Genomic DNA, 13,017 nt, shown 5'->3' on the forward strand with positions numbered 1-13,017 from the left:
GTTTGTCATTGCTTTCCTCCCAAGAAGCAGGCATCTTTTAATTTTGTGTCTGCTGCCACCATCTGCAGTGAGTCTTTGTAATACATGGTTTTATTTACATATATATACAACCTGCACCTAGATGGAGGGATTTCTGAGCATTCACGTGCTATGAGGTTCTGGCTGCTTCTCCCATAAGTGCAGCATTTACTTCAAAGGACAGCAAAAAGCCATCTTCTGTATCTCATTGTTCAAGCCTCTGGGGATATATCATCCCCAGCTCACTTGGAGTTCTGCCTCTCCTTCTCCTTCTTGCTGTTAAGTGACTCCCAGGACCTCCCTTCAGCATATATCATTAAATGCTGGAACACTAAACCTGGCCTTTGCCTCTGCCTACTAGCACCCAGTGAGAACTGGACCATAAAGAAGGCTGATCGCCGAAGAATTGATGCTTTTGAATTATGATGCTGGAGGAGACTCTTGAGAGTCCCATGGACGGCAAGAAGATCACACCTCTCCATTCTGAAGGAAATCAGCCCTGAGTGTTCACTGGAAGGACAGATCGTGAATCTGAGGCTCCAATACTTTGGTCACCTCATGAGAAGAGAAGACTCCCTGGAAAAGACCCTGATGTTGGGAAAGATGGAGGGCACAAGGGGAAGGGGACGACAGAGGACAAGATGGTTGGACAGTGTTCTCGAAGCTACCAGCATGAGTTTGACCAAACTGTGGGAGGCAGTGGAAGACAGGAGTACCTGGTGTGCTCTGGTCCATGGGGTCACGAAGAGTCGGACATGACTAAACAACTAAGCAACAACAAGTAGCACCCTGCAAAGAAGGGGCCCAACTTCCCCCTTGCCTGGCTGTTGCCCTCTGATGGTTTCCTGGATGGACCATTATTGGACTTTGTCTAATGATGGCCCATTCAGATACTTCTAGGAGCTGGCTTGGCTCATTAGCATAAATCCAGGGGGTTTCCCTGCTCGACAAAGTTTAATCAAACTTCGATTAATTCTAATTTTTACTAAATCATAAACACATTTAGGGAGATCTAGTCCCCCCAAAACCTCATAATATCATATACGAATGCTGCTGCCTCTGCTTGTAAATTGTTGCAGTTGTCTTTGTAACAGCAGGAATATAACAAAATCAAGATTAGTTCCTCTTCTTATCTGCCTCATCTTCCTACCTAATTCCTACCTGAAGGGCTAAAGGGCACTGACTGAGGCTGACATCAGCACTTACTCTTCAAAAAACAGGATTGTAGCCAATGTTTGCCACGAGCAAGCCCATTAAAATTAATGGACATGACTAATAAGGATCAATTAAATTAAATGGTGGTAGACAGGGCTTTTTCTCAGCTGGAAGTCACTTCCAGCATCTCTCAGGTGGGCGCCATTGCCATTCTAAGAGAACAAGGGTGGTGTTCATTGTGAGTTCCAGCACCTTTTTCTCTAGAAAAATAGCACTGGTTGTAGACAACTCAGAAAGATCTGTGAAGTTTGAGCTTATTGTGATGAATCGTTCATTTTGAAAAATAAAGTAATGCTGCTTTGGAAAAACACCTTTTAAATTGCCTGTTAGATACCTGAATCTGGTCCTTGGGAGGTGGGTGGTGGGGCTGGGACACACATAGGATGATCCTTAAAACAAACCCAATGAGTCAGGAACCAAAGCAGATGGCTATGAATAACCTGCAACCCCTGGTTATGAAACAGACAAATGCTACTCTCCCCATTTCCCAGGTGGGAAGGATGAGGCACAAAGGAGACATGATCTTTCCCCCAAGCCTGCAGAGTGATTCAGACTGCTGAGTAGCACCTCCTGGTGTCCATGATCAACTCAATGCATTGGATTCTACTGAGGAAGGCAGGATATGACCCTGATGATTCAACACAGGTGATCCTCTAGCGTTTGGTGAGATAAGGCCTGCGCTGGGCGGCAGAAAGGACTGTTATTAGGCTATTACAAAACGAGAGCCCTTCCCTTCAAAGGGGAACTCAGAACCAGTGCTACAGTTAGGTGATTTTAGTTTCAGAGTAGATCAGAGTTTAACGGTCTTCAAGGCAGTATGTGTGCTTCTTCAGATGGTAATGTGGAATCACAGAACTGTAGAGTTGGAAGGGACCCCAAGGGCCATCTAGCTCAACCCCCTGAAATGCAGGAGTCACAACTAAATAATCCCTGACAGATGGCCATCCAACCTCTGTCCTCTCCCCACCCGCAGTTCCCATCATTCAGAGGCATACCACCTCTGACAGTGGGGTGGGGGGAACATACTAACTGTGGCCAGTAGCCACCAATAGCCTTAACCTCCATGACTCCACTAAAGGTTCCCCCTGCCTGACCCAGCAACTAAAGTATTCGTAAGAAGAGCCCTATTGGATCGTGTAGTCCTTACGATCGGCAACCACAAGAGGCTCGGTGGTTTAGACCACAGTACGACCCGCATCCCTATTGGAGGCAACGGGCAATGAGCCTGTTGGAGGTGGGCTCAGTTCACCCTCCACACGGGCTGCCCTGGCACACCACCCTGTCTTGCTCGCCCAGCTGCCCAGTCCACCAGGGGGACACAACGCTTGCCGTGCTGTGGGCACCAGCAACCCACGCTACATCACTGATTGAATGGCCCTGAGTTCAGGTATTATCCCGTGAGAGGGATATGCATAATTTGGTGGTGAAATCAAAGGGCAGGTGGGTGGCACTGTGGTCTAAACCCCTGAGCCTAGGACTTGCCGATCGGAAGGTTGGCGGTTTGAATCCCTGTGATGGGGTGAGCTCCCATTGCTCGGTCCCAGCTCCTGCCAACCTAGCAGTTCGAAAGCATGTCAAAGTGCAAGTAGATAAATAGGTACCCCTTCAGAGGGAAGGTAAGCGGTGTTTCCGTGCGCTGCTCTGGTTTCGCCAGAAGCAGCTTAGTCATGCTGGCCCCATAAACCAGAAAAACTGTCTGTGGACAAACGTCGGCTCCCTCGGCCAGTAAAGCAAGATGACCCCAGAGTTGTTCATGACTGGACTTAACTGTCAGATGTCCTTTACCTTTTTAATGCCAATTTGGGAGTAAAAATTCCACCCCACCCTTCTGTTCATAAAGAGAAGAGGACATCCAGAATGTGCTGGAGGGCAAAACAAGGACAATTTGTTAATTTACACACATGCTCCACATCTCTTTCAAAAGCTTTCTGCTCTTTAATGAGGGTTCCATGGAATCAAAACGAATACATACAGCTGAAAGAATATCCTTTATCACGTCTAAAGAAGCTTCCAATCTATGTGCAAATCAATAGGTATGTATTTATAACATTCACTGTAATAAAAATGATCCAGTCATTTTAATAACTTCTCCTTAAATCCATTTTGTTTTTGTTTTAAATCAATGCAGATGCCTTGATTGTTGTGTATCTTGAATGCTGAGGAATATTGACTTCAATTCTCTCTGTTCCACAGACAGAGTGTTCTTGAGTATTGTTGATCATTCATTTTATTTTTTTATAATTGTTGTTGCAGTGACCATAATTAGTTAAAAACACAAATATTGATATACTGAACACATTCTTTAGGCATGATAACTAGAATAATGTCTCCATCTTTCAGGGATGCTAATGTCTTTTTTGCTTCTTGGTAGAGAAGAGGGCTGGGGGACTTGCTTCAGCCAGAGGGCCTCGATGCCTTGGGAGGGGGACACATACCGGGGTGAGCAGGGCTATGAACTGAAGTGGGTAAAGCAATGAATGCACACCTTACCTTTGTGCAGTGGGCTAGCTCCTCCAAAACTCACATATTCTCTGTTCTCTATTCAGGCAAGCAATAGGCATCATCAGAGTTCAAGGACACATCCCAGCCAGGCAAAAACACTCAAGGAGGGTAAGAAGCAGGGCTGGTGAGGGGTGTGGCCTGGGGGCAGTCCTGAGGGCAGACAGAGAGACTTGGAGGGCCATATTTTGCCTGTGGGCCTGAGAATCCCCATCCCTGCATGGGCGTAGCCAAGGGGGCTGGGTGGGGCAGGCAGCTGCTCCCTTGATCAAGTAAAACAATAGAAATACCGTATTTTTTGCTCTATAAGACGCACCAGACCACAAGACGCATCTAGTTTTTGGAGGAGGAAAACAAGAAAAAAAATTCTGAATCTCAGAAGCCAGAACAGCAAGAGGGATCTCTGTGCAGTGAAAGCAGCAATCCCTCTTGCTGTTCTGGCTTCTGGGATAGCTGTGCAGCCTGCATTCGCTCCATAAGACGCACACACATTTCCCCTTACTTTTTAGGAGGCAAAAAGTGAGTCTTATGGAGCAAAAAATATGGTGCTTAACGAACTGACCAATCATGTCAGTTCCGCCACCCCCAACAAAAGTCCTGCTCTCTCCTCCTGGGAGATAGAACAAAAAGCTTGAAATGTATTGGGCAAACATACAAAACTCTTGATTGTTGAAAGTGATGGCGAGAGTGGGGGTGCCTCCAGATGCTGCTGGACTCCAACTTCCATTGGCCTCAGCATCTCCAGGAATGATGGGAGTTGTAGTCCAACAACATCTGGACAGCCTATAGTTTCCCATCTCTGCTCGATGATACCTTTATGTGATTTCCTCTTAGGTTCAGTCCAAGATTCAGTTGCAGATTGAATTGTGATGGTTTCTTTAAAATCACACTACGGGTGTCAACAGGATCACCAGTGCCAAGATGGCTGTGTTATCAACAACATCATTAAGTGTGTGCGCGCCTGCAAATGGCTACCATTAATAACTTAATTATCACCATCTGGAGTTTTTCTGCATTTTGTTTCCTCTTGATGTTGCTGTTTACAACTTTCCCCACCCGTGTGTGTGTGTGTGTGTACCAGAAAGTCAGAATATCCATGCATAACCTGAAGAGCAGATTTGTTAGCCTTTAAAATTAAGGGATCACAATTTTCTGTGTTGATTTAGCAAAATGCAGCCTCCTGGCACTTTAAAAATCAACAAAGGCATTCAGCATCAACTGACGAGGGTGAAGCATTTCCACATATTTGATTCTACATAGAGAGAACTTAGCCACCTTCCCCATCACAACTCACTTTCCTGTCTCTCAAGCCCATGTGTTTTGGTTTTGAAAGGTGAGCGGTGTGTGTGTGTGTGTGTGTGTGTGTGTGTGTGTTTTAAAAAAGCACCGCTACCTCCCTCCAGTGGGCAGAGACAATATTACAGCAGCTGCTTTTTAAGATTTGTGACTGATATGGGAATCCCTCATGTTGAAATAACCAACTTTTGAATTAGAAATCTAAAACCCTTGGGAAGTTTTTCAGGCAAATTCCCTCCACTTGCCCAGATCTCCTAAATTAACATGTCTAAAGGAAGCGGGTGGCGCTGTGGGTTAAACTACAGAGCCTAGGACTTGCAGATCAGAAGGTCGGTGGTTCGAATCCCCACGACGGGGTGAGCTCCCGTTGTTTGGTCCCTGCTCCTTCCAACCTAGCCGTTCAAAAGCACATCAAAGTGCAAGTAGATAAATAGGTACCGCTCTGGCGGGAAGGTAAACAGTGTTTCTGTGCGCTGCTCTGGTTCGCCAGAAGTGGCTTAGTCATGCTGGCCACATGACCCGGCAGCTGTACGACGGCTCCCTTGGCCAATAAAGCAAGATGAGCGCCACAGTCCCAGAGTCGTCCACGACTGGACCTAACGGTCAGGGGTCCCTTTACCTTTAAAGGAAGTTTAAATGAAGAGGGTGGGATTTTCAGCTTTGAGGACAGCTGTGTGGGGATCCTTCGGCCTTCTGAATGTTGCTGAACTACAGCTCCCCTCAGCCCTCTGACTGAAAAAAAAAGTTCCTTAGAGCCAGTGTGGTGTAGTGGTTAAGAGCGGTAGTCTCATAATCTGGGAAACTGGGTTCACTTCCCCGCTCCTCCACATGCAGCTGCTGGGTGACCTTGGGCTAGTCACACTTCTCTGAAGTCTCTCAGCGCCCCTCACCTCACAGAGTGTTTGTTGTGGGGGAGGAAGGGAAAGGAGAGTGTTAGTCGCTTTGAGACTCCTTAAAAAGGGGAGTGAAAGGCGGGATATCAAATCCAAACTCTTCTTCTTCCTTGCTATTGTTCTGCAAATTCGCAGAAATTATTGCAATAGGACAAAGCTCTAAATTTCCTAACCCTTCTGACATTGATTCTGTCCTTTTCTTCCTTATTCTCCTGTGGGATTGCAGTGCACACATCTGGCAGCCAAGGTGTGAGTGATGATGGCGGCTGTCTTTGCTCACAGATTGGTACTTTATGAAGAGATGGGGTTGGCTTGGTCTTCTTCTTTTCTTTTTTGGTAATTTCTTCTGGGTGATGGCCAACTGCCAAATACGAATCCTTGGTGTTGATTGTACACCATGTTTATTTGCTGTAAGGGCACAAGGAAGAATATTTAGACTATGTCATTTGCTCCCACAAGAAGCAGGGAAAGCCACCAACTTGGATGCCTTGAACAAATTCATGGAGGAAGATAAGACTAATGATGGCTACATTCTCCATCCACTCTCAGAGGGAGCTGCTGGCATCCATCTGTCTCAATGGATTGAAGCTGAACTGCTGTGTTAGCAGCCCTGTAGTGACCTCTTCGAAACAGAAGCCTGGGCAATGTGTATGGAGGTCCTGGGCTGCTCAGGCGACAAGACCTCCCCTCTCAGCCTACCTGATGTGGTCCAAAGGAAAGCAGAGCAATACATTTGGTGCCAGCTTGGTTGCAGGAGTTGCCAGACGGAAACATACATACAAGGAATGGCCTCGGTCCAGTATATCTGAAGGAGCGTCTCCACCCCTATCGTTCTACTGAGGTCCAGCACCAAGGGCCTTCTGGTGGTTCCCTCACTGCGAGATGCCAAGTTACAGGGAACCAGGCAGAGGGCCTTCTCGGTAGTGGCACCCGCCCTGTGGAACGCCCTCCCACCAGATGTCAACGAGAAAAACAACTACCAGATTTTTGAAGACATCAGAAGGCAGCCCTGTTTAGGGAAGCTTTTAACGTCTGATGCATTACTGTATTTAAGTATTTTGTTGAAAGCCACCAAAGTGGCTAGGGAAGCCCAGCCAGATGGGTGGGGTGTAAATCATCATCATCATCATCATCATCATCCAACCATCTTAGGGACTCCACTCTGGATTTGTGTAGGGCTTGCTCCTGAACCTTTTCTTCTCCCGAAGATATCCCATAGGGCAGCAAAGGTATAGGGTCAGAGTTTTCCTTCTCCTAGATAGAAAGCAGGAAACGTGCCTCTGAGTTGCAGTTGCTATTCAGAGTCTCAAATGGGGAGAGTGCTCTTGCATTTGCATCCTGCTTGTTAGTTTCCCAGGGGCACCTGGCTGAGCACCAGAGGCTAGACTAAGAGCTCTTCTTATGCCAATCCATGTCATTTTTTCTTTTTCTTTTAGTAACTTGATCCTGTGTTTTTATTATGCAATTTGCAGTTGACCTGCTTGAATATCTTTTTCTTTCTTTTTCAAAAGCAAAGGCAAAAATAAACATGTTTTAAAATAACAAAAACTCTTCCCCCCCTTTACAGCTGGTGTGTGAACACGCAGCGATCCTTACTGAGTCTGCCTCCTGTTCTGTTTGCTTGATGTGCTTAAGGAGGGGTGAAGCAATCCATGGCTCTCATCTGACTGCAGGACGAAGCCACGTGACACGAAGGAAGCCTCTAAGAAGCTCTCTCCCTTGGCTGAGTCAGTCAGCTAGTCCACACTCCTCCACATCCCAAGCACTTTGCAGATTTGTCAGATCCAGCTACACGCCTATATGCTTAGGGAAAAAGAACTTTGTCTACGCTTCTGCAGCATCCAATTCCCACTAAGCCCCAGCCAGCCAGTGGCGTAGGAATGGGTGGGTGGTGGGTGCGGGCCGCCCCAGGTGTCATCATTGAGGGGGTGACAAAATGGCAAAAATATGTGTTTTAAAAACTGGACTCACCAAAGGGTGCAACCCTTTGTTGTGGCCTCTAGGATAATCCAGGAACAGGGGTTGAAGTTGGTACAAAAATGGTATTATACACCTGTAAGGTTATATCCTATTACAAAATCTGGAAGTAAGAATTGTTGGAGGAAATGTGGAGTGATGGGAACGTACAGTCATATGTGGTGGGATTGCCTGTTAGTTAATGAATTTTGGAAACAGATTGGTATAGAAATACCAGGAATTGTGGGTATGAAGGTGAGAATATCTAAATTAATGGTTCTTATTAGTCTGAGTAGCACCAAGTTAAAAACAAAAGAGGAATGTAAATGGGTAAAATTGATGGTAACTGCAGCCAGACAGGTTATAGCAAGGAACTGGAAAAATGCAGAAGAGCTAGGGGTAAACCAATGGAGGAAAAAACAGAATAACATTATAATTTTAGAATATCTAACTGTGAAGATACACAGAATGAAAAGGTTTAAGGTCAGCGAGAAAGAGGAGGAATGGTTTAAGAAGATATTGAATTATTTGGGTAGGTTTGAACAATTTGGGGAAATTAAAATATTAAAAGTTAAATAAACCTTGTGGATGGAGGAGTGTTAATGTATATAAAATTGTACATATGGTTGATTTGAATATGTTATTATTGATTATGTATACCCAATGTATCAGCCGCCTGGGGGGGTCTCACTGTGTTTGGCAAAAAATTTTTTTTAAAAAAATTAAAAACTAGGCTCATGGCACTTTTTTGAAAAAAAAAATAACTCCCACACCCACCACACCCCCTACCTACAAAACTGGTAGCTAGGTGAGGCGGGGGGCACTGAGTGTCACACTGCATGGCTGAGCCAGGCAACTCTCCTGAGGGGGAGGCGGCGGGCAGACTGCCTGCAAGCTCTGCTCTGCTTTTTCAAGCGGCACGGGGCTTGTATCTGCCCACTGCCTCAGCCACCCTACAACTGAGGGGGAGGCTGCAGAGAGGCTCCACACAGCATGCCCTGCAAATCAGTTTCATTTGTTGAGACATTAGGAAGAAAAGGGGGGGGGGAGATGGGTGGGGGTGGGGTCGGGTGGCGATGTTTCTATTTTGCTTAATGTATGTAGGGTTTTGTGTCAGCGTTGCTTGTGCAGGTTCTCTGCTGTTCACTTGTGTTCCTTTGGTGCTGAAAGAGGTTGGGGTTGGCCTAGGGTGTGGTTGTTTGTTTGTGATTGGCTGTGGTGATCTTAGTTTTCGTGTGTGAGTGGTGTGTTTTGGATCAGGTTAGCCATATTGATTTGTATGCTGTTGGTGGATTATTGTCATTGTCTTGTTGGGCTGTGTATGTGATAAAGGGGAGCCATACCGGGATGAAGGCATCTTCTTCCGTTTGTCCCTGTGTCAGTTTCAGTTTGTTGGTTAATTTTTCTAGTAGAGCTGTTTCCCATACTATTTGGTACCATTGGTCCATGCTTATTCCTGACAGGTCTCTCCAGTGTCTGGTTATGGTGTTCGAAAGTTGCCTCTGAATGTGGTGGATATCCAGAGGTGATAGAACAGGTTGCACCCCTTCAAGGTGCAGGGAAGGAATGTCATTTATATATGATTTCCTAGAGATGTTGCTAGGGACTGCTTGCTCCACTCGCTAACGCTGCTTACTTTCTAAATTGCTCTGTGTAGCTTCCCTCTTCAACATCTCTGCAGGCTTGTTTAATGGAGCTCTTCACACAACAGCTTGCTAAACTGCTGTGTGATGCACCTGCTGTTAAATCTTACTGTAGATGCCTTCCTCACTCTGTTAAACGCCTTGCCTGGGTCTGCCTGCCATTCCTTATGCTGCAGTTGGTACGGCCACACTACCTAGTGGTGGCCACACTGCAGAGCGTGACAACAGCCGTACTTCTTTGTATATAGGAAGATATTCTATCAACACAGCAGTTCCCAAACTATCCTAATGAACTGTGGACCACTTGGAAATTGCCACGTGTCTTGGTGGACCACCAATATACTCTTTTGACTCCTGTGCCGAAAACCACATGCCTGAGCCTGGGCAGTTGAGAGGTGCCCTAGTCCCTGGTACATTTGGAAGAGACAAATGAGTCAACTTTACCTGCAAATGTAATATGAGTATCAGAGTCCCCTGGGCAGGGCTTTGTTAAACCTGTTTGTTAATCTGGCCCTGATCAAAAGAGCTTCATATCTCCGTTACCAGGGAGGGAAAGGAGGTCTCAGGCCAAGTAAACACATTCTCTCTTGTTCTGCAACTTTTCCAAGTGTGAGCTGGATGAAGTTCATGGACCACAGTTGGAGTGCTTCTAAACTAGCCCACCAAAAGGGAGCATTCTGGCACATGGCTTATTCTGTGTAGTGCTAGTTTTCTGACGAAGGGAGATTTTTAAAAAGGCAGCAGGGAAAATTCAGAGCTGGCTCAAGTCATTATTCTAGGTGTACTCTTGCACAATAACTATTATTTGGATTTTTAGAAAGTGTTTCTGAGGATGCAGAGGGTTAGACCCGGGGGCACAATGCAGCCTGCAAGTCTTTCCATCTGGCTTTTGGAACTTTTTAAAGGCCACACCCCTTACTCAGCCATGATCTACACATTCCTTGATTGCTTTTGCCCTGCTGGAATATGCCCTTGGATTCCTTAACTGCCCACTTTTGCCTCACTTTCTGCCCAACACTGGCATATGGCCCCATGGAAGACCCAGAAGGGAATGTGGCCCTTCAAGGTGGAAAAAAGTTCTCCACTCCTGCAATGTAAGTGTAGTAATTCCAACCAACAGTACAGCTGCTGGACCCAAGGAAATCCTGACACACAGCCACAAACACACACCCCCACACGCAATTCTGATCGGCAAGTCCTAGGCTCTGTGGTTTAACCCACAGCAGGTGGCCCAGAGCCTAGGACTTGCCGATCAGAAGATCAGCGGTTTGAATCCCCACGACGGGGTGAGCTCCCGTTGCTCGGTCCTGCCAAGCTAGCAGTTCAAAAAGCTCATGTTCAAAATATGTTGAAAAAATGAAAATTGGAAAAATGTTCAAGCTAGCAGTTCAAAAAGCTCCTTCCAACCTAGCAGTTCAAAAGCACAAAGGTGCAAGTAGATAAATAGGTACTGCTCCGGCGGGAAGGTAAACGGTGTTTCCGTGCGCTGCTCTGGTTCGCCAGAAGCAGCTTAGTCATGCTGGTCACATGACCCGGAAGCTGTACGCCGGCTCCCTCGGCCAATAAAGCAAGATGAGTACCACAACCCCCGAGTTGGCCACGACTGGACCTAATGGTCAGGGGTCCCTTTACCTTTACTTTAACAGGACCAAATGTTAATCTTATTACATGTGGTAGGAATCCAGTTGTTTTGAATTCAAGACAGGCTGCCAATGTAAAAAACTGGTTACGTGCTGCAACAGTAATTTCAGATGATTGCAGGTGGGTAGCTGCACCCCCAGGGAACCTGCTGGCCTGCATCTGGTCCCCTGCCCATGGGCTGACAGGACAGGTGGTAGAGTTTCCTTACAAGGCTTGCAAGTCTTTCTGAAAACTCAGCACTGCCCTCTCACTTCCTTGGCAAACTCCCATCAGGTGCCTGCAGAGTTTTCAGTTACAGTGGTGCCCCGCTAGACGAATGCCTCGCAAACCGGAAAACGCACAAGACGAAAGGGTTTTTCGGTTTTTGCGTCGCTTCGCTAGACGATTTTCCCTATGGGCTTGCTTCGCAAGACAAATTGTCTTGCGAGTTCTTGCGAGTTTGTTTCCTTTGTTTCCTTGTTTTCTTAAAGCCGCTAATAGCCACTAAGCCGCTAATAGCTGTGCTTCGCAAGACGAAAAAAACCGCAAGACGAAGAGACTCGTGGAACGGATTAATTTCGTCTTGCAAGGCACCACTGTATTCCCTTTCCCCCAATTCTCTAGGCACCCTTTGTTCTACGAGGGCTTAATGTCATAGCACAGGACTGCAGGTGTGTGCTTGGTCTAGAGGGTTGGACTAGGACCTGGGTTCAACTCTTCCCACTAGGCCATGAAGTTCATTGAGTGACCTGGGCCAATCACAGCCAATAATAATAATAATAATAATAATAATAATAATAATAATATTTATACCTCACCCATCTGGCTGGGCTTCCCCAGCCACTCTGGGTGGCTTCCAACAAAATATTAAAATACAGTAATGCATCAAACATTAAAAGCTTCCCTAAACAGGGTTGCCTTCAGATAGGTCTGGTAGTTGTTGTTCTCTTTGACATCTGGTGGTAGGGCGTTCCACAGGGCGGGCGCCACTACTGTGAAGGCCCTCTGCCTGGTTCCCTGTAACTTATCTCACAGTGAGGGAACTGCCAGAAGGCCCTCGACGCTGGACCTCAGTGTCCGGGTAGAAGAATGGGGGTGGAGACGCTAACATATCTCCCAGGGTTGTGGTTTTGTGTGCGAGTGTGAGGGAGAATATGCTTCCCCAATTCAATTCAATTCTTGGCTGCAGCAGCAATCTTACTTGTTGACTGCCAGTCATCTTCATAGGGTACAGAAGGGTTTGTTTTGTTTTTTTGCCTGAGCGCCACATTCCTGGCTACATGCCAGGGGTGGGCGGGGTCAGAGGCAAAAGTGGGTGGAACAACAAATCTAAGTTTTGCCTATGTACCGTAGGCTAGCTTCTGCACACATTCAGAGACCCCTCTGTCCTCCACCCACACAACAGGCACGGATCAGGTTTTAAGGACACATTCCAGCCTGGCAAATGCACTCAGGGCGCAAGGCCAGGGAATGGGAGATCGCACCTTTGTAATCGTGGGGCATGTTGTTCTAAATGATTTGGCTCAAGGATGCACGAACCGAATGAACACTGGGGCCAACAGCAGCTAAGATCTTGCACTTTATTATTTCATTGTAGTGGAGACAGAAAAAGGGTGGGAGGAGTGTATAAATTTATACAAAACTTGATCTTCCCACTTAACAAAGTCAATTTAAACAAAGAAACATGCCCAACCATAAAGCAAGGTTGGGGAGCATGCAGGCCCTTCAGATACCACTAGACTACAATTCCCATCATCCAGGAGCGCTGGCCCTGCTGGCGGGAACGAGAGCCCAACAACCAATGGAGGGCCACAAGTTCCCCCCACCCTTACTTCAAAAGCCCACATTATGATCTAAACAACAACAACAACCAGGGA

Source organism: Podarcis raffonei, chromosome Z (assembly GCF_027172205.1).
Source record: "Podarcis raffonei isolate rPodRaf1 chromosome Z, rPodRaf1.pri, whole genome shotgun sequence".
Taxonomy (NCBI): domain Eukaryota; kingdom Metazoa; phylum Chordata; class Lepidosauria; order Squamata; family Lacertidae; genus Podarcis; species Podarcis raffonei.